The sequence below is a fragment of the Carcharodon carcharias genome, chromosome 14 (genome assembly GCF_017639515.1).
Source record: "Carcharodon carcharias isolate sCarCar2 chromosome 14, sCarCar2.pri, whole genome shotgun sequence".
Taxonomy (NCBI): domain Eukaryota; kingdom Metazoa; phylum Chordata; class Chondrichthyes; order Lamniformes; family Lamnidae; genus Carcharodon; species Carcharodon carcharias.
This window is the reverse complement of record NC_054480.1, coordinates 40980574-41005893: the sequence shown is the minus strand read 5'-3', so window position 1 is coordinate 41005893 and position 25320 is coordinate 40980574. Positions and strand designations below refer to the sequence as shown.

The 25320-nt window shown below is 41.9% G+C and overlaps 1 pseudogene; it reads right to left on the bottom strand.

Annotated features, from left to right (window-relative positions):
• Positions 1 to 952: 952 nt before the first annotated feature.
• On the bottom strand, positions 953 to 1267 carry LOC121287320 (annotated as a pseudogene).
• Between the last annotated feature and the right edge of the window lie 24053 nt (positions 1268 to 25320).

Here is a 25320-nt window from a genome sequence, read left to right as displayed (position 1 = left end):
GGCAGAAAGGTGATGGGGCCGCAGAAGCAGCAGCACCCGCATGGGTTCTCTTAGGGGGCCCCGACACCGGTGTCAGCACCACCTCCACGTTTACCCAGGGAAGCCCAGCTACAGGCAACACTGTCGCATCCATAGGGGCTGAGCCACACCCACCCCAAGAACTATAGCAGACAATATCCCTCCCTGGGGAGAGGGGGAAAAAAGATGGAACAGCCTCCCCCTCCAGGATGACAGAAATAGGGAGGAGAGGAGGGAGAGGGGTAAAGGACAGGGAGGCATAGGAGAGGAAGGGTAAGGTGTAGGTGAGTGTCGCTCGGTGGATTGAAGTGTGGGTGGGGGGCTTGATGTTCTTCCGGTAGGGGGAGGGTAATGTCTTCCCCAGGCAGCCAGTACTGTCTGGCACACAGGAGTCAACCCTGTTCCTCTTCACCAGGCAGCACCAGCTACCGGAACTCAGACTTGGCTGACGTGTGGAGGGAGAGACACTGGCTGGTGCCAAGATTTTAAACAACACACACAAACCCTTTCTCCTCCAAGTCTCTTCAACAAGTCTTTTGCTCTCCCCCTACAAAACACACTGTTCTCTTCAACCCCCACCGAACAAAAGCCCAGATATTCACCAAGGAAGTTAAATCAACAGTCTTTTGCCTCCTGGCCTCCCTGTCCTGCATCAGCAGTTGTTGTTCTTCTCCCTCCCTCCTCAGGCCTCACAGGCTCCAGGTCTTCAGCAGTAGAGGATGGAAGGCGGCTTGAGGCAAGGCAGCAACACAATATCAGGAACCGTCATGAAAATACAGCAGTCAGAAACAGCCACACTGGAAATCTCAGAGCAGCAAAACAGCAGCAGCCACAGCAGCCAACACCCAGCTGCAGCAACAGCAATGAGCTACTGCTGAGAACAATTGGGAGAATTAATGTTGAAATAACTTTAATGGTAGCAACTTTGTACAGATCAATCTTTCTTCACAACTGCCTTTCTTATTGCTGCCAGCACATGGCTGAGTTCTTCTCTCTTCCTCTTTGCACGGATATGCGTGCTAACTCTTTTTGGTGAATTAGAGTACACGCTTGTTTTTAGAGACCTAGAGCAATTCCATTGCACGCCTCTCTAGAGAGCAAAATGACAGACATCACGGATCAGGTCTCTGAAAAACTTGGTGTGCTTGGTTAGGTGCCCACTTCTACGGCACTGTCTTGGGCCAGTCTCATTCTCGGTGATGGGGTGACCTCTGCGCAGGCCAACAGCCATAGGATACCTAACCACCATGTCAACTCCATCGTTCCTGGACACGGGGGTTAATCACTTGTACATATTCTTCACTATTGTCAATAAACTCTCAAGAATGACTCCCTGCCTATGGCTACTTGTTCTGATGAGCAGTGTTCTTGTCACTCAGATGTGAAACCTTTCTGCACAAGATAAAGGCAGGTATCTCAGTCCAGGGTCTCTCCCCTGTGCTTTGGTCCAGCCTCGCACTCCCTGGACACATTACTGACGCCTGCACCTTGATGGTGCTTTTTATTGGTGTCAGAATGTAGTGGGCAGGCACCACAGAATTCCTTCATTCTCTCGGTGTGCTCTCAGCACCTTTAAGGAGGGGCTGGCCCCATCTCTTCAACATCTGTGACCACTGATGCTGCACTCCAGCTCCTAAAGGGCTCAGGTGCTGAAGGCAGACAAAGGATCAGATGCGTCTAAAGTTTCTTGGCCGTCTCTCTATGATATTACCCTGATCACAGAATGCAACCGAGCTGCCCTCGGCCAAGAGACAGACATTCTCAGAGGCTGTGTGAAGATTTATGGAATGTCCTCACTGCATCATCCTCCTGCAATCAAGCGGCTATTAAGGCCTCCACAGCATCTGCATAACAGGAGCATTATCACAGAGGGTATTCGCGCTACCATAACCCAGACTGCAGTCAAACATTCACAAATGCGATGTGAGGATCTTTGGGGTCACCTGACTGCATGTCGCCATCATCCTTCACAAATCTTGCAGCTATGAGGGTCTCCCGGGTATATCTGCCTCATCTAGTCAGTGTGAGGCCCTCATCCCTATCATCATCACCTTTGAAGTCCTTATCCCTGTTGGCGTCCTCCCCATCAGAGGAGACATGCAGCTCCTCCAGCTCCTCCTCAACCAGCTCGTCTCCCTGTTGGAGCGCCAGGTTGTAAGGGATGCAGCAGACAATAAGCATGCGTGATACCCTCTGTCTACTATATTGCAGAGCTCCACCGGACAGTTCCAGACACCGCAACCTCATTTTCAGCATCCCGATGGTCTGCTTCACCAGTTTGTGAGCTGCAGCATGAGCCTCATTGTATCGTCGCTCTGCTGCAGTCTGAGGCCGCTGCACAGGTGTCATCAGCCACGTCCTCTGCGGGTTGCCCTTATCCCCAAGGAGCCATCCCTGCAGTTTGTGTGGACCCTAGAAGACCCCAGGGATCTGTGACTGACTGAGGATGAAGGCGTCGTGCACACTCCCTATTAACAGTGTTTCTCTTGGTCACACACCAGCTGCATTTTCAGCGAATAGAGCCTTTTGCGGTTAATGTGGTTCAGTGCGTTGGATAAGTGTGAAGTTATCCACTTGGGTAGGAAAAATAGAATGGCAGAGTATTACTTAAATGGTGATAAATTGGGAAATGCTGATGTACAACGGGATCTGGGTGTCCTTGTACATCAGTCACTGAAAGCAAGCATGCAGGTGCAGTTAAGAAAAATGGTGTGTTGGCCATCATTGTGAGTGGACTTGAGTACAGGAGCAAGCATGTCTTACTGCAGCTGTACAGGGCCTTGGTGAGACCACACCTGGAGTATTGTGTGCAGTTTTGGTCTCCTTACCCAAGGAGGGATATAGTTGCCATAGAGGGAGTGCAGCGAAGGTTCACCAAACTGATCCCTGGGATGGCAGGAAGGTCATATGAGGAGAGATTGGGCCGATTAGTCCTATATTCGCTGGAATTTAGAAGAACGAGAAGGGACCTCATTGAAACATATAAAATTCTGACAGGGCTTGGTAGACTGGATGCAGGGATGATGTTTCCACTAGCTGGGGGGTCTAGCACAAGGGATCACAGTCTCAGGATACGGAGTAGGTCATTAGGACTAAGATGAGGAAAAATTTCTTTACTCAGAGAGTGGGGAACCTCTGGAATTCTCTACCACAGAAGGCTGTGGAGGCCAAGTCACTGAATATACTTAAGGAGGAAATAGATTTCTAGACTCTAAAGATGCCATGGGGTATGGGGAGAGAGTTGGAGTATTGCATTGAGATAGAGGATCAGCCATGATCATATTGAATGATGGAGCACTCTCAAAGGGCTAAATGACCTACTTCAGCTCCTATTTTCTATGTTTCTATGAACCTGGGTCCCCAAAGCATTACCCTGGGTCTCTGGATTACTAGTCCAGTGACAATACCATGACACCACTGCCTCCCCTCATTGAATCAAACAAGGCTGCATTGAACAAGCAACAATTCTGAATAGTTTTGGTCTAATCATGTCAGCAACAACACATTTATTACATTTGCACCAGCAACCACCACACTGAATGCAAATTGTATTATAAATTGATGCATGGCACCAACAAATCCATTATATTATCAGATGTGCACTGAGAAATGGGATTGTGTCCCTTCCTATTATATATCCTTTTTGCATTACTGTTAAAGAACAGTTGGGGAACATGAGAATAGATTCTTTCTGTAGGATAATCAGCAGAGTAACATATAGACTGTCATACCCAGTACAGGCATGTCAAATTATGAGCTTTCAGGCAATAATTCTAAAAATTGGACACAAGCAAGCTGTCAAGACAGGTGCTGCAAATCATCTAACTTTGGCATTTGGACTACAAGCAGTATCAAGTCTTTGGTAAACACCTAATTAAGTATGGACATAGGTTCACAGCCAATTCTAGAATTCACACATCCCATTGTTTAAGGATGGGCCAACACCTAAAGACTTTGGGGTTTCCAGGCTGCCTGTTTCCATGTGTTCATACTGGACAAAAGGGAAGATCAAAACTCAATAGACACTATCAATTTCCTATTGTATCATAATGGTCTGCCCCATCCAAACTAGACTGGGTAGGCAATATATTGTGTTAAGCCAGCAGTCATGTGATCGAAGCTGGTTTCAGAGATTGCAACCTTATTATTTCATGACCCAGCAGAGCCATCAGAACTGTCAGTTGTCAGCCACTCACAACCATAGGAACAGGGGTAGGCCATTTGGCCCATTGAACCTTCTCTGCCATTCAATTTATGGCCTTTAGGGAAGGAAATCTGTTGTCCTTACCTGGTCTGGCCTACACGTGACTACAGACCCACAGCAATGTGGCTAACCCTTAAATGGCCTCTGAACAAGGGCAATTAGGGGTGGGCAATAAATGCTGGTCTAACCAGTGATGCCCACATCCCATGAACGAATAAAAAAAAATTTGATCATGGCTGATCATCTACCTCAATGCCACTTTCCTGCACTATCTCCATGTCTCTTGATGTCATTGGTCTTTAGAAATTTATCGATTTCTGTCTTGAACATGCTCAGTGATTGAGCTTCCACAGCCCTCTGGGCTCGAGAATTCCAAAGATTCATCACACTCTGAGTGAAGAAATTTAGAATCACAGAATTGTTATGATGTAGGAGGCGGTCAATTGGTCCAGCATGGTCTGGCTCTCTTAGCATTTTAAATTAGTACCAATCTCCTGCCTTTTCCCCATAACCCTGCACATTGGTTCTATTTAAATAATCATCCAATGCCCTCTTGAATGCCTCAATTGAAACTGCCTCCACCACACTTCCAGGAAGTGCATTCCAAACGATAACTACTTGCTGTGTGAAAAAGTTTTCTCTCACCTCGCATTTGCTTTTTTTGTAAAACACTTTAAAACCGTTGCCTTTGGTTCTCAACCCATTTATGAGCGGGAAAGGTTTCTCCCTATCTACTCTGTCCAGACACCTCATGATTTTGAAAACTTCTATCAAGTCTCCTCTTAGCCTTCTCCTCTCCAAAGAAAACAGTCCCATCTTCTCCCAGCTTTCCTCAAAACTGAAAGGTCTCATTCCTGACAATTCTCTTCTGCACTCTCTCCAGTGCCTTCACATCCTTCCTTTGGTGTGGCACCCAGAACTGCACACAATCCTCCAGCTGAAGTCTAACCAGTGTCTTATATAAGTTCATCATAACCTCCCTGCTCCTGTACTCTGTGTCCCTATTAATGAAGCCTAGAATACTGTATGTGTTAGAAACAGCTCTCTGTACCTGTCCTGCCGCCTTTGACGACTTATGGGCATATACACCTAGGTTTCTCTGTTCCTGCATACCCTTTAGAATAGTATCCTTTATTTTATACTGTCTCTCCATGTTCTTTGTACCAGTGTATCACCTCACACTTCTCCGTATTGAACTTCATCTGCCACCTATCTGCCCATTCCACCAACGTGTCAATGACCTTTTGAAGTTCTACACTGTCCTGCTCATAGTTTACAATTCTCCCAAGTTTTGTGTTGTCCGCAAACTTTGAAATTGTCCCCTGCACACCAAGATCTAGATCAGGAAAAGCAAGGACCCCAATACTGACCTCTGCGGAACTCCACTACAAACCTTCTTCCAGCCCGAAAAATGCCCATTAACCATTACTCTCTGTTTCCTATCCCTCAGCCAATCTTGTATCTATGTTGCTACTGACCTTTTTATTTCGTGACTTATAACGTTCCTTATAAGTCTGTTCTGTGGTGCTGTATCGAACACCTTTTGGAAGTCCATATACACTACATCAACCATCTCTGTTACCTCTTCAAAGAACTCCAGCAAGTTAGTTAGACATGATTTTCCTTTAACAAATTTATGCTGACTCTTCCGAATCAATCCACATTCTTCCATGTGACTATTAATTCTATCCCGAATAATTGTTTATGGAAGTTTCCCCACCACCGAAGTTAAACTGACTGGTCTGCAATTGCAGGACAGATCTTCGTACCTTTTTTGAACAAGAGCATAATGTTTGCTGTTCTCCAGTCCTCCGGCACCTCACCCAAATCCAGTGAACATTGAAAGATTATTGCCAGTGCCTCTGCAATTTCCACTCTTCAATATTCTTGGATGCATCTCATCCAGTCCCGGTGCCTTATCAACTTTAAGTACAGACAGCTTAACCTCCTTATCAATTTTAAGCCCTTCTAGTGACTGAGTCTCCTCCTCCGTCACCATGGCCTAGGCAGCATCTGCCTTGTAGGTAAGGACAGATGCAAAGTATTAATTTAACACCTCAGCCCTGCCTATTGCCTCAATGTGCAAATCCCCTTTTTGGTCCCTAATTGGCTCTCATCCTCCTTTTACCATTCTTTTATTATTGACGGGCTTAAAAAATACTTTGGGATTTCCTTTTATGTTAGCTGCCAGTCTTTCTTCATAATCCCTCTTTGCTTCAAGCATTTGCTTTTTCACACTCTTCTGAACTTTCTGTATTCAGCTTGGTTCTCAATTGTTTTTGCTACCTGACACCTGTTGTAAGCACACTTCTTCTTTGATTTAATTTCTATCTCCTTTGTCATCCAGGGTGCTCTGGGTTTGCTTGCCCTATCCTTCCCTTTTGATGGAACATACCTTGACTATGCCCAAACCATCTCCTCTTTGAAGGTAGCCCATTGTTCAGCTACTGTTTTTCCCACCAACCTTTGGTTCCATTCTATCCAGCCCAGCTCTGTTCTTGCCCCGTTGAATTCCACTCCCTGCCAGTTGATTATTCTTACTCTGGATTGGCCAATGTCATTTTTCACCATCATCCTAAATCTTACCATACAATCACTGTCCCCTAAATGTATCCCCACTGTCACTTGATCTACTTGGCCAACCTCATTTGCAAGAACCAGGTCTAGCACTGCCTCCTTTCTTAAAAGCAAAAAACTATGGATGCTGGAAATCCAAAACAAAAACAGAAATACCTGGAAAAACTCAGCAGGTCTGACAGCATCTGCAGAGAGGAACACAGTTAACGTTTCGAGTCCGTATGACTCCTCAACAGAACAAAGGAAAAATAGAAAAGAGGTGAAATATAAGCTGGTTTAAAGGGGGTGGGACAGGTAGAGCTGGATAGAGAGCCAGTGATAGGTGGAGATAACCAAAAGATGTCATAGACAAAAGGGCAAAGAGGTATTGAAGGTGGTGATATTATCTAAGGAATGTGATAATAGGTGACATTAAGGGTAGAAAGCAGGATGAGCAAGGTACAGATAGCCCTAGTGGGGGTGGGGTGGGGGGAAGGATCGAAATAGGCTAGAAGGCAGAGATAAAACAATGGATGGAAATACATTTAAAAATAATGGAAATAGGTGGGAAAAGAAAAATATATAATTTTGCCTCCATTGCTCCACTGAAACTGATAGCAATCTCCAGGGTCAACAGATGTGCAGAATAATGCAGAAATCAAGAAGCTGCTGGATTTCAATGATTCTACGCTCCTCCAAAAGATGCGCTGTTGAGGGACCCCAGTATGCCCTCTGCTCAAGGCTGCAATCAATGGAAACCAATTGAATCAACATGAACCTCCACTTTTATGCTTTAAGCCTCACTGTAAAAACCCTTGAAAAATTCACTCTTTGTTGAATGAGGTGTGACTGGGTTTTTAATGGCTACCAACTTTTTAATACTGCTAAATACTCTCAGTGACCCTCAAAAAAATATTTTTCTATTTGTGGAATGTCAAAATTCTCCACAATGATTAAAAAGATCTGCATATTTTAAAAATATAACGCTTTCTTTTTTTTTAAGAAGCTTGCCTTTATTTTAACTCCTACAATAATCTAATCATAATCATCTAACTCATTTATCTGAAAATGTAAATGAAAAGTGAAGGAGATTAAGCACTTAACTTTTTGATTTGCTGTGAGTGAATACTTCAATGTGATTGACTTCTTACATGCTTGCAGACATGTCTGTTGCTTCATGTCAACCCATCCCCTTGACTTGGCATCAGGTTTAAACTACTATTAGGAGAAAGGAAAACCACGCCATAGAAATCATTAGATCTTTCTAGATAGCTTTCTGCAAAGTAAGCAGCAAGCGCCCTTTCTTCACCACTGACAGCTAAATCCGAGCCAATCGGCCTGCCCATTCCCTAATAGGGGAGTGTCTGGAACCAGCAAAAGTGGTGTTGGAAAATACAAGTAGATCAACAGGAAATAGTCTTCTAACCTTATTTACAATTTTAAAATCAAGTTTCTGCTAAATAAACTAGGTTTGAATCTCACATGTACTTGGGGTTGACGTAGCCTTTTCAATATTAATACTTCAAATATTACATCAAGTTCTTGACACGTAATGATTTGGTCTACAAGAATAGAGATTTCCAATGTAAGGTTTGGGAACAATTCCTAATGACCTTATAAAGTCAAGGTTTGAAATTAATGAATTAACCAATCAGGTTCATTCAGTTGTTCAAAAGGAATTTTGTACTTATGGTAGTATTTTGGTACTCTTTGTAATTGATCTAATGGAATAGTTCTGTGGCTATAAGATGTTGTTGTAAAATCTTGTCCCACATATTTACACTTTTCCTTTAATTCACTGTAAATGAGAATACATCCACAGTCACAAAATCTGTCCATTTACAATCAAATGGCTTATATGAACATGTGGTTAAGTTAAAATAGAAATCTGATGAAAGAAACATCACCATACATAATTGGCTGGAAAGCAGCACAGGAAAAATATTTCCCTAAGGGAGTCACACAGTGAAATATTAAATAATTGATGTAACTTCATTTAGAAATTTTGAAATACCTGAATAAAACAGCAAGTTTTAATTAGCTGAGAATGAAATAAGCTGGAGGTTGTATAAGATTAAGATTTTCAAGCAGTCATAAATAAATTCCATTCATAATAGAACATTAGGATTTCATTCGACTTAATACGTTACAAAAATTTAACCACTGATAATGTGAATAAGTCCATGAAATAAACTGTACAAAATCCAGATTTGTAATGTCAAGCCTTGGATTTTCAAAGACATTTTTGGGTCTAGTTGTCAAACAAAGTTGCACTTAGGAAAAAATGGGTCAGTTCGTGCAAAGCCATAAATAACTCACAATTTACAACATTCCAATCTTAAACAATAATGGCTTTAGTAAAATGATCACGTGATTATGTACAAGGTGAGAAAAAGGGAAAACCTTGACACCTTGAAAATACCTTTGCAATTTTTCAGTTAATGCAACTACTTGCCAATCATAACTTAACAGCATATACTATTTTCTCATCCGCTTCTATTTATTAATCTTACAAATCAGCACAACAGTCAGCCACATAGGAAACCTCTCTAAAGTCCCATTGTCTAATGGGTCTCCATTACTTACTGCCGAATATTATGTGGAAGGTAAATAATACCATGGTTTAGATTTCTGCCTTCTTCCTGTCCACAGCCTTCTTTAGACATTTTTCCAAGACATTTCAACTCACTGCCTTGCACAGTTTTTTATTTGGTTTCAATGCTACTTCCAAGTTCAAATCATCCCTAACTCTTTGCGTTAGTATTCCTGCCCGATGAATTCTTCATTCTTGTTGCATACCCGTTAACACCTGCTTTCTTGAATAGATGTGATGCTGGTTTATGGCCCTATCAGAGATTGGGAACATTCATTAATTTAGGTTCCCTTAAGGTTAATGATGGTTTATTGATTCTGAATTGTATATGGAATTATTTGCTTCTTGCATTAGATTCATTAAACAAATATTGGTATTCCCACTTGTCATTATATTAGTGTTTGAAATCCTGAGGCTTGGCATTACAAATCTGGATTTTGTACCATTTATTTCATGGGCTTATTCACATTATCAGAGGTTGAATTTTTTGTTACTCATTGCACATGTAGAGCCAAGTCCCAAGGCCCTGAATCAGAAAGTAACATTTACCATTTACTAAAGCAGTAAAAAGCTAGTGTTCTATTTATGTTGCACACCATTTCTAAAAACAATTCTGCAATAGCTGGTGCCATGGAATCCATTCCTTTTCTAATTTCAAGGCAGACTCCACATGCAGAAACAGGCTGCGCATGGACTGAAAAATGGCAGCTGGTGCTGTAAAGTCTTTGGAAACTATTTTTTGAGGTGGCTGAAGATGACTCAAAGAGCAGCATCTACTCAGCAGTTCTGCTACTAAAGTTGCTTTTGACAGTAGAACTGCAAGAACAGGCAGCAAATGACCTTTGCCATCTTTCATTCTGCAAATGTTTTTGAATATCTGGCTATTTATTTTTTGAATTGAAATCATGACCTACACTGTAAAAAGGATGAACAATGGGACAACTGCATAGCCGAACATTAGACATGCTGTCTGATGCAATAACTTACATCAATTGGCAATATCTGGCAGACTCACTCCAATAAAGGAGCAAAAGGGTCTGTGTTTCAAAAGTCACAAATCAAGTTTCTGGTACTTTCTGTCTAAAAACACTGGATTATTGTGTGAAGAGCACATCCAATGATATGCATCACCGACATCCCATTTGCATTCTATACAATTGCAGGATTCTCTTTGGCATGATATCCGACTTTCATTGTGTGGATATCTTTGCAATCTGCACCTTGCTTATATGCAAAAAGAGCTTCAAATATGTTGACTATGAGCTCAAGCTTACATTGAGATTCATTGAAACACTTCTTCCCCTTTACTCCCCTACTAGCATTCTGAAGGGACCATCTCCCCTCTGTGATATCCTGGTCCACTCCTCAATCACCCCCAACAAGTCCTCCCTTCCCTACAGCACCTCTCCATGCAAGTGCATGAGGTGCCACATCTGCCCTTATGCCTCTTCTATAGTCACCCTCCAAGGCTGCATTCCTTCCAGATAAAATGGTGATTTACATGAACTTCTTTCAACTTAGTAAAGAGTATTCACTGCTCACAATGCAGTTTACTGTACACTGGCGAGAACAAATGCAGATTGGGTGACTGTGGAACACCCCCATTCAAACCACAAGTAAAATCCTGAGCTTCCGGTCAGCCTTTTCACAAGAATTGATTTTCCTGCAACTGTACAGAAAAGTTCCTAACTAAATAGAAAGCTCACTGAGTTTATTTATATAAATAAATATAATTGGTTAATTTTTCATAATCCAACTGATAAACTTTGTGATTTTTTTTTAAAGATGACAGTGCCAGGTTACACTCTAATTTTAAGCTATGTATTGTTTGAAGGCAAGACTTTCTAAGAAAAAAAAAATCCACATTATTCCAGTTTGTCTGTATTTGGCCAGACAGACGTGTTTCTGCATAAAGACGAACTGCTATTATTTCTTTCTTACCCCAGGTCGGATCCAATGGCAGGAAAAACTTTCCATTACACAGCTTTGTAGTCCTTTTGCCATTTGAACCAACAGTGACTTGCAGGCCATGAGCTGCCCATGTAGCATTCTCAAGCCACATAACCGCCATCCCAGGCCACAAAGCCACTCGCCAGCATAGCATCTGCCACTGGGCATCACACTCTATCCCCATGCCACACACTTTCTCAAATCCTGACACACCAGCCCTTGATCCCTGGCACTCCAGCCTTGGCAACTAAATTCTATTTGTGCTGATACTTTCTTTCCTATTTGCTGTTTTTGTCCTAAATAAAACCTAAATCAAAACACCAAGGTCTATCAGTATCCACAACTTCAGATGTATGCAAATCTGCTTTCTGTTTTATTTGTGTTGAGATCCCAGACAAATATCCATATTTTGCCAATATTTATATGATCAGTGCTGGCTAAACCTGGCATGACCTTTTGAGATGGTAGTCCTAATAATGAAAACTTTTAAATGGAAATAATCTAAAGATGGGCATTGAAGATTTCAAGCGATGGGGCTGTGACTATTTCCTTTGGCAGCTTGTTCCATTGTGGGATGGTCCTTGGGAAGAAAGATTGTTGATACAGTGTCTTGGAAACAAATGGTTTTTATAGTTTGTAGGGATGGCTACCTTGCATTTTGTCATTGCCAGAGGGCACCAGGTACTTGTTTCTGTCAATTCCCAAAAGTCTATTCCACATTTTATACAACGTGGTCAGTCTTGTTTTTTTCCCTCCTTTGCTGTAGTGATTCCCATTCCAAATCTTTGATCAAAGATGTGACACCAGTATATTTCCCATACTGATTTGTGCGGAATTGTGCAGCACGTCTTTGGATTGCTTCAATCTTATTCATTTCTCTGGATCCCACACACAACTTGCATATTTCAGGATTGGATGAACAAATGGAGAATACTGATATTTTGTGACCATTGTTTACCAGTGCACACCAGAAACAAAAAGCTGGGACTAGTTTTGCACAATGTGAAGCAGAGTAAGGTATATTAAAAAAGCATCAGCGCTTCAGCTTACTGAATGTCTCCATCATGTGGCAATGGAGCAAATTGATTATTTTTGTAAACCATTATCAACCCTATTAAGCATGAGTATGGCTTGAATTTACAAAAAGAAAATTGATTAAATTAAATTAAAAGAAAATAAAATAAAGAGAAAATTCTTTTTATAGCATGTCCCTATTCTGTATCAGCTTCAATTCTTTTGGGTTGAGTAAGTATCTTAGCTGAAGCTTCATTGGACTCTGGGAAAACTCTCTCTTATAACCTATGGCAAGAACAAAACCCCATGGTGCTACAAGAGGAGAAATGAAATCATTCAGAGCAAGGGGTCATAAAGCACGTCAACAGTTGAGGATATCAGATTACAGCATAACTGTAAAGGTCAGTATCTCATTTAAGACCCGAAAATACAAATAAACACGCCTGAGAACCCTATACCCGAAAGAATATAAACAAGCCAGATCCACAAAACATCCTATGTGAAAATATTGACAATTGCTGTTTGCGAAAAACAATAAAATTGTTGCGATTTTCCATGTTTTATATCCCTCTTGATCTGAATGTTTTCATTTGTTTTTTTAAGGTTTTTAATGCCTGGTTTTGGCTGTTCAAAAATCTGATAGTTTCAAAATATTAATTACACGAAAAGCTACAGTTGATATTTCAGCCTCAAGAGGGAGACAACAGATAAATTATTTGATTTTGCATCATCATTCAGCAATAGCAGTTGGTACCTTATAATGGTAGTTTTGTTCTCACTGACTCCATCATGTGGACTATAAAAGTAGAATAATATCGTGGGGGGCACACTTTGCTAGATATGCTGAAGTAATGCTCTCCCAGCCCCTGTCCCACCTAACCCACCAACCATTTCTTCGAAAATTAGGGCTTTTAGACTGTATAGGGGCAAACCCCATCTATTGCATGGCTCTCATGACTATACCTTGGCAAGGCAATATGAACATGAGCCAAAAATTTCAAAGCCAGGACAGTTCAAGATTCCTGGTGTTAATGTATGTTTATGACCGCTCATTGCTGAATGCTGCAGCAAACCGAATGCTTTTTGGATAAATGATGCAGCAAACCAAAAGTGTTTTGCTCCCGGGATGCATTAGCAGGGTCAGCACATTCAACGAGCTCAAGTTCCTATTTCCAACCATTATGTAATTCAGGTTAAAAATTAAAGTTAAAGGTTCCATAAGCTACCTGAAATACTTTGTTCTTGCTACCAGCACCTGACTTCTCAGAAACAATTTCTGTGTCATGGTTGTCTGTGACAGGACTCCCATGTAGGACCCTAGAACTTTTCCATCTTTCCACAGGCAGGAGACAGTGTGCAGGTGGCACTTCTCCTTTTAGATAGAGTTCTTTTACATTTCAAGGTTTCAGCTTCTCCTAAAGTCAAACATGTTTACAAATAATTGTGCTCTTTTTATTAAGTAAACTGTGTGGAAATTAAAGAAAGAAAATATCAGAAGAAAATGGAACTCACTGCTTCTCCCAGAGGAAGATCCTGTAACTAATTTGCGAGCTTACCTCTTTCTACAACTACCAACCACCCTCACCTCCACCCTCCAATCACCCCCAAAGTCACAATAAGGGGAGGCTACTTAGTCCAGATAGTCCATGTTGACCGTTTACCTTGTGACCAACAAGTCTTAGTCACATTTAAGCACCCTGTTCCTATATTCCTTCATTGTCTGTGATGAGTTTTATGCTATTGAAAGGGGGAGGAAGAACAAAAGGGAAGGACTGGGATAGGGTAGAGTGTGGGAGAGATTAAATGACAATTAAAAAGATGTCATGGAACAAAAGACAAGGGGAGTGATGTAAAAACAGAAAATGCTGGAAAAACTCAGCAGCTCTGGCAGCATCTGCGGAGAGAGAAACAGAGTTAACATTTCAAGTCCGTATGACTCTTCTGCACCATTACACTGCTCTCTGTAATTGGCCAGAAAACCCAGGATGCTAATACTGTGGCAGAGTTAAAAAGCCACAGCAAAGTCCACTTTTCACACAATCCGGTTCTGACCCACTACCACCCCTGGCCCCTCCCCTCCCACTGCTACAAATGGGTCAACTGGGTAAAAGCTCTGCCCAAGAATTTTCTCAGTCTACTCCATCAAAACATAAGGAGGTGGAAAACTCACATTTAATCAGAAAACAAGCTAAACATGTGCATCACAACTGCAGAGCACATCTTCTCCAGTAAGTGGCTTAGGAATTTCCATACCTTGGGCAAATCACATTGGATAGGTAGATAGTGCTGGTTGTAATTCTCAGTTTTAAACACGGAATGATTATTCACTAAATAACATTGCTTGGAATTTTTGTTCCATTAGCATTAAATTATTTATATTGCAAGTCTTTGTGGTGTAAGGAATTGTGTGATTGCGACAAAAGCTGAACATTTTTTTAAAATTCTGTTATGGTACATAAGGGGTTAAAAACCTGGTTTCACTCACAAAATAACATTTCAGTTCATTTTTATGATTGAACAGAAAAGCAGACGAAGAAAAGTATCACAACATATTTTACAATGTTGGAAAATGCACCAAGTGTCAAACATTAAATTTTTTGGAGGGGTCACATTCCTCAACCACTCCTCCCCATCATGCATCTGTAAAAAAAAAATCTAAATTCTGCACTGCCAAAATAAAGAAAGCTTTACAAAATAAAATTCTATAGTTTGTTAACAAAGCAATAGATTTGTAATAGAAACAAAATTCTGGACAATTCTTTTACATCAAATGGAGTGACTATAATGCAAATCTTACATCTTTAGCTATTCGCAAGCTCAGCAAGAAGGCAATATAACAGAATGATATGGACATCCAATTTATAGCCTGAACCTTGCTGATGAACAAAATTAACTCTCAGGCTATGAGCATTGGTCATTCACTAGCTCTTACTTAAAGACAAAACATTGGTCAGAAACGCAGAAGTTTGGACTGAAAAACATAATTAAAACAAATACCTTGCATGAAATGGTGGCTTGTCGGGCCTGTTGGAGCGGGGAAGATCCACCCCAAAGACTATGTATTACAAATAAATTGTTATTTTAATTTCCCTTTTGCTTGATGTTTTAGTTCTTCATTTTCAGGATAATTTTCTCCAGCCTTCACTGACCATAAACTGGCAGCTTTCTTTTTGAAGATTGTGAACAAACTAAAATCACTTGTGCAGCAGACATGGAACCTTCCGCCTCTCAAGTTACTTAAAGCTTACCAGGGAAACTAATGCAAAACATACGCAATAGCTACCGTTTGATACAATCTAAGCACAATTTAATACATGGCACAAAAATGTAAAAGAAAACAAAGAAACAACTTATGATCAGAGCTGGAGACATAAGTGAGGCGTTGTTACTTCCAATTGGTGAACTGTTTTGCTAGCCTCAGCCAAAGCTGTAAAGTAGCCTACCTCTCTGCCTGATTGGTCTCTGGAACCTTTGAGCATTGTTTTTTTTAATGTATTCCTCACATTACTGCATTAGAAGTTGTCCATTACTCAAGACCACATATTGCATCTTCCCCTTCAAAGCTATGGGCGGTCCTGGATAAGCACCCACCAAAGTCAGCTGTGATAACACTCACCAATGTTCCTACTATAAGCGACACAATGTAATACATTCTATAGTAATTCCAATCTGACCAGTAGCATGTTCATACCTCCAAAGTGGTAGGTCCCTGGGGCATCAAGGATGGATGAGCATGGTCCCAAATGCATTGTACACATGCCTGGCATTTCAGCACAGAAGGGATTGTAGCAAGACATCATGGGGCATTTTAAAATGGTAAAATATACGTGAGCTTTTGTGCCAGAGCATGAGCAGTGTGAATTGAGGTCAAAAATATATACCATCCACTTAAAACATAGATTTAGCAACCTATGATATTCCCTACTCCCCTTTACCCACAGTGGCTTAGAGAGTCCTCCTCACTCTGCCTACAGATGCAAATTACATTAACAACTTTAATAGAATTAAAATAAAATAAAAACGGCAAATGCTAGAAATCTGAAATTAAAACAAAAAACGTAGATAATAAACTGTTTTCTCTTTGCAGGCATTGTTGTGTAACATTTTGTTTGAAGCAACCTGACAGAAAGTAAACTTCCAATCCCCACCTGACTGCCATTTCATTTTCCTAGTCACTCGCCCTTTCCAAAGACCAGCACTGACTGCTAGTGACAGTGGTGGAGCCAAGGTGGAATCCTATCTGAACATTGGTGAGTAGGCTTTTGAGGAGGAGGTGCCACTTAATGGCATTATTGGTAACTGAGAGAAAGTTGACAGGGAGGTCATTTCGTTGAGATACTTCAGTCCTGCCTTTTGCACTTACTGGTTAGATGGGGAAACATATTAGGCCTGGGGTCACAGATTGTGTAACATACATTTAACTTGCTGCAGATGACCTACAGCACCTCCTTCGTTTGTTCCATTTAGCACAATGACATATCAACATGGTGGAGGTAAGACTTGTACTGTACAGCAATTTCTTCCACAAGTGTTACCTTGAATGGACATGGCTGCACGAGGTAGATTTGAGAGGTAGAGGTCAAATAAACTACTTTCTTGCGGTGATTCCCTCACCACCTGATATAGGCCTGGTCTGACAGCTGCACCAATCAGGACAATCTGATCAATAATGGTACTAATACACTTACCCAGATGGGTGAATATGAGCTAATACATTTGCCTACGGTGCCAACACTGCTGAACAATTTATTCCTGAATACAATCACTTACCAGACAACAAGGACAGCACATGTACATGAAGGTGAGCGTGTGTAAGGTGAGTAAGGGGAGTAAGGGGAGGTAAAGAAGGAGATTCAGCATGAACCACTCCTGTTCAGCAGGTGCAAAGCATTCAATATATGTGAGGATAAGGAGAAAGACTGTGGGAAGCACAACTAGAATGCTGACCATGGCACGATAAAGCAGGAGGCTTCAGGTGGAGGAGGTGTAAAGTAGAAAGGTTGTAGTTATTGGGGATTTTATCATTATTCATTGCGGTCTGGAACAAGAGTCCTAACGGCTTTGTTACCTACCTGGTGCACTGACTAAGGTGATTTACCATTGGGGCAGGTTGCATCTGAACCAGGCTGGAAGCAAGGTCCCTGCAAAAATGATAACTAGACCAATAATTAATAGCATGGAGAGAAAGAACCACTAGAAATTATAGAAGCTCAACAATGGTAAGTACATCTCAAAATGGCCAGAAAAGAATCTGGAAAAGGAAGGGAAGATCCAATTCTTGTTCCCCATGTGAGGACCAAAGACATAGGAAAAATTGCTGAAGATATCATGCTAATAGAGTATTGGGAATTTGAAGTTAAATTTAAAAGCAGAATCTCACAGATAATAATCTATTTGGAAAATGGCATATGGACAAACAAATTACAATAGTCAACACGTGGTTAAGAGGGTGGTGTAGGAAGAAGATGTTCCATTTCATGGTGCACTGACTAAGGTGATTTACCATTGGGGCAGGTTGCATCTGAACCAGGCTGGAAGCAAGGTCCCTGCAAAAATGATAACTAGACCAATAATTAATAGCATGGAGAGAAAGAACCACTAGAAATTATAGAAGCTCAACAATAAAAGAATCAGGAAGAGAGGGGAAAGGGCAAATTAAGGGGAGGAATAAGGATAACACAAACATTCAGAAATAGATAAAGTTATAAAATATTAAAGAGAGAAATAAGAAATCAAAGCAATTTAAACTGTACATTGTATTCAAAACAAGGTATCAGTTGCACGCATTGTGTTGTGTGGAACTGTCATCATGCTAAACGAGATAGATTCAGAACAGATCTAGCAGTTTAAAACTGGGCATCCATAAGACTGTGGCCCAGCAGCAGCAGCAGAACTGTATTCAACCACAATCTGTAACCTCATGGCCTGGCATATCCCCCAATCTACCATCACCATCAAGATGGGGGATCAACCCTGGTCCAATGAAGAATGTGGGAGCGCATGGATTAGTAACGCAGAAGCCCAGGCCCAGGATCTGGGGACATGGTTTCTAATACCACCACAGCAGCTGGTGGAATTTAGATTCAAGTACTTAATAAATCTGGATATTATTGCTGCTCTCAGTTACAGTGACTAAGAAACTATTGGATTGTCATTAAATCCCAGCTGGTTCACAAATGTTCTTTAGAGAAAGATGCTTGCCGTCCTTACCTGGCCTAGTCTACATGTGACACCAGAACCACAACAACATGATTAACTCTTAACTGCCCTCTGAAACGGCGGAGCAAACCATTCAGTTGTACAAAACTGCAGTAGAGAAGCTGAAAAGGAATGTAACCAGATGGACCATCCGACATTGACCTAGGCACCAGAAATGACTTAGGACACCCTGTCCAATCAACCCTGCAAAGCCCTCCTTATTAATATATAGGGGCTTGTGCCAAAATTGGGAGAACTGTCCTACAGACCTCTCAAGCAACAGACTGATATAGTCATGCCAACCCCCAATATGTTCCAGATATCTCTGTCCCTAGGTATGTTTTGTCCCACGGGCAGGACAGACCAACCAGAAGAGGAAGTTGCCCTGGGAGTTCTCAGCATTGACTTTGGACCCCATAAAGTCTCATGGCATCAGGTCAAACATGGGTAAGGAAACCTTCTGCTGATTACCTCCTACTGCCTCCCCTCAGTTGATGAATCATTACCCCTCCATGTTGAACATCACTTGGAAAAAGTAACAAGGGTAGCAATGGCACAAAATGTGCTCTTGGTAGGGACGCTAATGCCCATAACAAAGCAAGGCTTGGTAACATCAGCTGGCCAAATCTGAAGGACGAATCTGCCAGATTGGGCTTGCAGCAGGTGATGAGGGAACCAACAAGAGGGAAAAACCTGCTTGACCTCACCCTCACTAAGCTACCTGTCACAGATGCATCTGTCCATGACAATGCTTCTAAGAGTGACCACCACATAGTCATTGTGGAGCCAAAGTCCCATTTTCACATGGAAGATAGCGCCCATTGTGTTGTGTGGAACTACCATTATGTTAAATGAGATTCAGAGCAGATCTAGCAGTTTAAAACTGGGCATCCATAAGGCTCTGTGTCCCATCAGCAGCAGCAGAACTGTATTCAACCACAATCTGTAATCTCATGGCCTGGCATATCCTCCAATCTACCATCACCATCAAGGTGGGGGAATCTATCCAGGTCCAATGAGAAGTGCTGAGAGCAGCACCCAGAGTACCTAAAAATGAGGCGCCAACCTGTTGGAACCACCGCTCAGGGCTATTTTCATGCCAAAGAGTGGAAGTAGCATGCAATAGACAAGGCCAAGCAATTCCACAACAATTGATCAATTCAAAGCTCTGCAATCCTGCCACATCCAGTTGGGAATGATGCTGGACAATTAAACTGACTGGAGAGAGAAGGTTTCACAAACATTCCCATCCTCAATAATGATGACACCACATCAGTTCAAAAGATACGGTTAAAGCATTTGCAACCTTCTTTAGCCAGAAGTGGATGATCCATCGTAGTCTCTTCCTAATGTCCTCAGCATCACAGGTGCCAGTCTTCAGCCAATTTGATTCACTCCATGTGATAACAAGAAATGACTGAAGGCACAATACACAGCAAAGGTCTGACAGCATCTACAGAGAGAAATACAGTTAACATTTCGAGTCCATATGACTCTTCATCAGAACTGAGGAAATATAGAAATGAGGTGAAATATAAGCTGGTTGAGGGGGGTGGGACAGATAGAGCTGGATAGAGGGCCAGTGATAGGTGGAGGCAAAGAAGGGATTGCTAAAGATGTCATAGACAAAAGGACAAAGGGGTGTTGACGGTGGGGATATTAGCTAAGGAATGTGCTCATGGGGACATTAAGGGTAGAAGGCAGATAGCCCTTGTGGGGGTGGGGCGGGGGCAAGGGATCAAAATAGGCTAAAAAGTGGAGATGAAACAGTGGATGGAAATACATTTAAAAATAATGGAAATGGGTGGGAAAAGAAAAATATATTAAAAAAGATAAATTATTGAAAAAATGGGAATCAGAAATGGGGTGGGGAAGGGGGAGAGAGTTCGTGATCTGAAGTTGTTGAACTCAATATTAAGTACAGAAGGCTGTAAAGTGCCTAGTCGGAAGATGAGGTGCTGTTCCTCCAGTTTGCGTTGAGCTTCACTAGAACATTGCAGCAGGCCAGGGACGGACAAGATTTCCAGCATCCACAGTATTTTGCTTTTACATACAGCAAAAGCTTTGGGCCCATGACAATATCCTGGTTGTAATACTGAATACCTGTGCTCCAGACCTATCCACACCCCTAGCTGTTTGAGTACAGCTGTAACACTGGCATCTACCTGACAACATGGAAAATAGTCCAGGTATGCCTTGTCCACAAAAAGCAAGATAAATCCTATCTGGAAAATGACTGCCCCATCAGCCTAATCTCAATCATCAGCAAAGTGGTAGAATTTGCTGTTGACAGTACTATCAAGTGGCACTTAACTCAATGATAACCTACTCAGCAATGTTCAATTTGGGGCCCCGCAGGGCCATTCGGCTTGAGACATCATTAAAGCCTTGGTCCAAACATGAACAAAAGAGCTGAACTCAAGAAGTGAGGCAAGGGTGATGGCACTTAACATCAAGGCAGTGTTTGACCAAGTGAGGTATTAAGGAACCCAAGCAAAACTTAAGTCAATTGGAACAGCGGGAAATCTCTCCACTGGTTGGAGTCATACCTATCACAAAGGAACATGGTTGTGATTCAATCATCCCAGTCCCAGGACATTGCTGCAGGAGTTCCTCAGGCCCAACCACCTTCACCTGCTTTATCAATGCCCTTCCCTCCAACATAAGATCAGAAATGGGGATGTCTGCTAATGATTGTGCATTGTTTGGCTCCATTTATGACTCCTCAGATACTGAAATAAATGATGTCCATATGCAGCATGACCTGGACAACATTCAGGCTTGGGATAATAAGTAGTAAGTAACATTCACACCACACAAGTGCTATGAAATGACCATTGCTGGGAGTCAGGCCAGACCTGTGGAGCGCCAATGAATACAGACCGGGGATTCGAGTGAGGCCTACCTTGCTGGTAGTCGGAAAGGAGTGAACCTGCAGGAGGCAGTCGGGAGCTGAGAACTGCACTGTTTCAGTGTTTCAGCTGCTGCAAGGCAGCAATAGGGGATATAAGAGAGAAAAAAAGCAGCTGTGATGTCACAGGAAGCTAGTAAGTTGTTTGGTCGGTAAGTGCTTAGTCCAAGGGAGTGAGAAACCAGTTTAGGACAGGCGAGTTCAGGTAGATCTATAAATAAAAAGAACTAAAACTTTAAAATAACAAACCAAAATTTGAAAACTTTAAAACTAAAATAAAACAATAAAGATTTTTAAAAAGCAATAAAGTAATTTAAACATCTAAGACACATACATTTGTAGTTAAGAAGCATACAACCCTTAGTTGTCAGTGGTACTAGCATTTAACAAACACAGTAAATTGTAGCATACGTAGGAAGAAAATAATTAAAGTAAATTAACTAAATAACATAAGTTAGAATGATGGGACAGGCGTTTTGTTGCAGCTGTGGGATGTGGGAGCTTTTGGATGCCAAGGTGATCCATGACAAACACATCTGCAGGAAGTGTAAGCAGCTTGAGGAATTCCGCATCAGGAATACTGATCTGGAAGCTGAAATGCAGACACTGCGCAACATAAAGGAGGGGGAGAAACACCTGGATACTTTGTTCCAGAAGACAGCCACACCTCTTAGAAGAAGGTCATCTGTTTTGGTCAGTGCTGAGGGGCAGGAAGATGTGACTGTCAGTGAGGCTGGTAATGGAACTGAACAGACAGTATGGGAGGAGCCCCAGACTTTGTCAAACAGGTTTGAGGTGCTCACAACCTGTGTGGATGAAAACGAGGTGTGCAAGGTGGATAAGCTGACTGGCCATGGCACTGTAGTACAAGAAGCCGTCCAAGCACAGGTAGCAAAAAGGAATGTAGTGGTGGTAGAGGATAGTATAGTGAAGGAGATTGACACTGTTCTCTGCAGCAAAGAGCGAGAGTCCAGACAGCTGGGTTGCCTGCCCGGTGCCAGGGTTCGGGACAGTGGGGGCTGTACCGTTAAGACGGTTTACACCTGAACCATGCTGGGAGGAATGTCCTCACAAATCGCAAAACTAGGGAAGCAGAGAGGGCTTTAAACTAATCAAGAGGGATGAGGGATCAAGCTTGGGTAGAGATAGCAATTCAAGGTGTAGAGTCAAGACAGGAGAACAAAATAATAATATGAGAAATGAGGGTCAGGGAATGGCAGGAAGGGACAGAGAGAAAAAAACCTTGGAATATATCAACAGTCAAGTCTAGATGTTATAAAGGTGACAAAACTGAAGGCTCTCTATTTGAATGCACATAGCATTTATAACAAAGTAGATAAATTGATGGCCCAAATTGAAATAAATAAATATGATCTGATGGCAATTACGGAGAACTGGCTGCAGGATGACAAAGATTGGGTCCTTCATATTGATGGGTACATGACATTCAAGAGGAACAGGAAGCTAGGTAAAGGTGGAGGGGTAGCACTGTTAGTCAAAGAGGGCATTGGAACAATAGTTAGAGTGACCTTGGTTCAGGAAATCAGGATGTAGAATCCGTTTGGGTGTAGATGAGGAATAGTAGGGGAAAAAAGTCATCAGTGGGAGTGGTCTACAGGCCCCCTTGTTCACTATAGAGGATACAAAAAATATTCCAGTAATAGCTGCAAATTAGGAGGTGGAAGGGAAAGGGGGACTTGGTGAAATTGAAATCAGTAGGGAAACAGTGCTGAGCAAATTGATGGAGCTGCAGGCTGGCAAGTCTCCGGGTCCCGATGGACGACTTCCTAGGGTCTTAAAAGAGGTGGCTTATGAGCTAGTCGATGCGGTATTCATCTTCAAAAATATGCTAGATCCTGGAAAGGTCCCATCAACTAGAAAGTAGCAAATATAACACCTCTATTCAAGAAGGGAAGGAGGCAGAAAGCAGGAAACCAGTTAGCTTAATGTGAGAAACTTATTAGAATCAATCATTAAGAAGAGCTCAAGGCAATTAGGGAGAGTCAGCATGGTTTTGTGAAAGGAAAATCATGCTTAACCAATTTATTGGAGTTTTTTTGAAGGAGTAACATGCGCAGTGGATAAAGGGGAACCTGTAAACATACTTGGATTTCCAGAAGGCATTTGATAAGGTGCCACACTAAAAGTTATTATGGAAAATAAAGCGCATGGTGTAACATATTAGCATGACTCATTGGCTGGCAGAAAGCAGAGAGTATGCTAAATGGGTCTTTTTCAGATTGGCAGGATGTGGCTCCACAGGGGTTTTTTTTTTAAAAAAAATCATTTATGGGATGTGGGCTTTGCTGACTGGGCCAGCATTTACTGCCCATCCCTAGTTGCCCTTGAGAAGGTGGTGGTGAGCTGCCTTCTTGAACTGCTGCAGTCCATGTGCTGTAGGTACACCAGATTGCTGTTTCTGGTGCCTAGGTTGATGCCAGGTCCCTCTGGTTTCATTCCTTTTTTGTGACTTTGTAGCAGTTTGTTACAACTCAGTGGCTTGCTAGGTCATTTCATAGGGCAGTTAAGAGTCAACCACAATGATTTGGGTCTGGAGTCACATGTAGGCCAGGCCAGGTAAGGACATTAGTGAACCAGATGGGTTTTTACAACAATATGGTTTCATGGTCATCATCAGACTTTTAATTCCAGCTTTTTATTGAATTCAAATTCTACCATCTGCTGTGGCTGGATTTGAACCTGGGACCCCAGAGCATTACCCTGGGTCTCTGGATTACTAACCCAGCAACAATACCACTATGCCATCGCCTCCCCCCCAATTTTTATGATTTACTTCAATGACTTAGATGAGGGGAGTGAAGACATGGTAGCTAAATTTGCAGATCACACAAAGATAGATAGAAAAGTTGTGAAGAGGACATGAGGTTGCAGAAGGTATAGATAGGTTGAGTGAGTAGGCAAAGATCAGGCAAATGGAGTTTAATGTGGGAAAATGTGAAGTTGTTCATTTTGGCAAGAACAAAAAAGCAGAGTATTACTTAAATGGAGAATGGCTGCATAATTCTGAGGTGCAGAGGGATCTAGGTGCTCTAGTATAAGTCACAAATAGTTAGTATGCAGGTAGAGTGAGTAATTAAGAAGGCTAATGGAATGCTATCCGTTATTATGAGAGGCATTGAACATAAAAGTAAGGATATTATGCTTCAGTTGTACAGGGCTTTGTTGAGATCGCACCCCAAATGTTGTGTGCAGTTTTGGTTTCCTTATTTAAGGAAGGATGTAAATGCATTGGAGACGGTTCGGAGGAGGTTTACTAGATTGATACCTGGAATGAGTGGGTTGTCTTATGAGAAACGTTGAATAGACTGGGCTTGTTTCCACTGGAATTTAGAATAGTGAAGGGTGATTTGATTGAAGTATACAAGATCCTGAACAGCCTTGACAAGGTGGGCATTGAAAGAATGTTTCCTCTTGTGGGTGAGTTCAGAACTAGGGGGCACTGTTTTAAAATTAGGGGTCACCCTTTTAAGGCAGAGATGAGGAGAAATTTCTCAGACGGCTGTGAGACTTTGGAACTCTCTGCCTCAGAAGGCGGTGGAGGTGGGGTTATTGAATATTTTTAAGGCAGAGGTGGATAGATTGTTAGGCAAGGGAATCAAAGATTATTGGGGATAGATGGGAATGTGGAAATCGAAACACAATATCAGCCGAGATCATTTGGAATGGTGGAGCAGGCTCAAGGGGCTCCTGTTCCTATTTCTTATGTTCTAATGTTAAGTCCTTATTGCCAACAAGAGAGAATCTAACCATCTCCTCTTTGCATTCAGTGGCATTACAATCACTTAATCCCCCACCAACATCATCCTGGGAGTAACCGTTGATCAGAAACTTAACTGGTCTAGCCACATAAATATA